Raw genomic sequence first — 2240 nt, forward strand, 5'->3', positions numbered from 1 at the left:
GATTCTGATTTGCTGTTTTTTGATATTGAAATGGTTGTTGATAAGTTAGGTATTTTGGGTCTATATCTTGTTTATAACAATCTCACTATATCTTTGCTTGGTCAATGTTTATCACTTTTACCATGAGAGAAAGAGACAGAAAATACATGTGAAGGATTCAGATGAGAAAACTTTAGATTTTAAGAAACCTTACTGAGTTTTAATTAAAGGAATAATTGAATATAACTTTCTATTTTTTGACAGTGAACCAGAGAGGTTACGAGGGACAACAACTGATGCATATGTAGACAGAGTAACGTGACCACTGAAAAAAACGAAAGATATAAATAAAGAAAAAGAAATAACGAAAAAGAAAGTACTAACAAAAAAAAAAAGAAAAGAAAAAGCTTACTCCCCAGGGCCAGCACTATCTCTCTAAGTTGTGGCTATGCAATTTCGGTTACTTATCTTTTCCAATTATATTATTTTCATATTGCTAAAGTATTACAGTTAATTGGGATTCACAATTTATAAGTTGCAATTTTATCCAAAAAAATTCCTAAAAATTTCATTACAACACAAATATTATTATAGCCATATAATTGTGCTTATTATTAATACTATATGAGGTTGTTCGATTTGCAAGATTGTATCTTGAGATTAATTATGTATTGTGTTTAGTTTATGAGATTGAATCCCACAACTCAGATAATTAGTCATAGTCAACCCCTCCCAACTAAAATGTTCTCACAACTTAATCCTAGATTATATTTAGGAAACCGAACAGTACCTATGTATAGATATTAATATGTACTTACAATATATAGTATGACAGAGATAATAAAAGAAAATTTATCACATTTAATTAAGAACAAATTCAATTGTGAAGCCAGAGCCTCCTTTTACCCATCCGACGCTCCTTTCACAAATAGAGTTAGTGAATCAGTTAGTAAATCAGTAAGGATTATTTCTCTTGTTTGAAGAGAGAAAGAGACGAAGAATTTTTAGAGGGGGGAAAATATATAGCAAAAACAATGGACAATGGTTATTTGATTTCTCGCTCTCGCACTTTATGTAATTCACTCTTTTTTAAAATCAAAATATATTTGATTAGCATGTGAACAGTGAAATTATAGTGGCTTTTTGTGGTAAAAAAAAAAAAAACTTCTAATAGAAGTAAAGGTATTAATTTATTGAAAGATAATTACATCCATAAATAGACAAATAAATGAATAAGTAAACAAGAGCGGGGAGAAATCTAGATCCACATCGTGACGTATGAAGGCAATGTTTCAACTTATAGAAGCCAATTTGTTTCGTTTCTCAACGACCTTTCCATCGTTGATGCTCCCGTGCACTATTATATTTCAATGGAAGTAACAAAAAAAAGCAAGGAAAGATAGCCTCACCATTGTGAAGCTCTTTACAGACAGGCCCTAAAGGATAGTGCAGGAACACGAGCACTGTATTTGATTCCCGGATAGATTTTTACCTGAATTGAGCAGAAGAACAAGAAAATTAGAAGGCAATTGCTCGAGATTAGACCCTATTGTGCAACGAGTAAATAGTGATCAAGAAACAGGCTTATGTATGCTTGATAGTTACTGTCATCACATCAAACTTGGGATGATACGAAAGTGGGGATATTTCGATTAAGTAGCAAATAAACTGGAAAATTTTCATGCCAAAAATGTACAGCGAAACGAACCTGTCTTTTTCTTAACAACAGCTGGCTGTACAACAACATGCATTGTAATAACTCCACCAGGAAGGTCACTGGTGTGCGCTCTAGATTCGGCAAGTGTTTTGTCATTCTCCAAAACTTTTCCCCCATGGATTACTTTCATATCATTTACCGACTTTGGGACTACTGATTTATCTGTCAATGAAGACGGAAAGAGGCTCGACCAAAATCTTAGATTAAATTTGGTGAAACAGACATAAGTTATAAACAGCTCATCTTATTAAACAATCAAAAACTGGTCCTAGCACCTAATTGCTCTCACGGTGGAGTTATTACGATGCATGTTGCTTCTCTAGACATAAAATCACTGTGGATGGAAATTCTACCGCTGCTTCACATAAGCAAGCTGGCTATTCTAGCAACTTTTTTCTAATAATAATAAGAAAAGGTAAAACATAAACTAACATACCACAAAACTATTGTGCAACGCAATGAAATCAGAGAATTTATTAGAAAACACATACCAAGAGGAAACAAGACAACCTCACTGACACAAGTTAAGTAAACAAACGTAAAC

Source organism: Salvia hispanica, chromosome 2 (assembly GCF_023119035.1).
Source record: "Salvia hispanica cultivar TCC Black 2014 chromosome 2, UniMelb_Shisp_WGS_1.0, whole genome shotgun sequence".
Taxonomy (NCBI): domain Eukaryota; kingdom Viridiplantae; phylum Streptophyta; class Magnoliopsida; order Lamiales; family Lamiaceae; genus Salvia; species Salvia hispanica.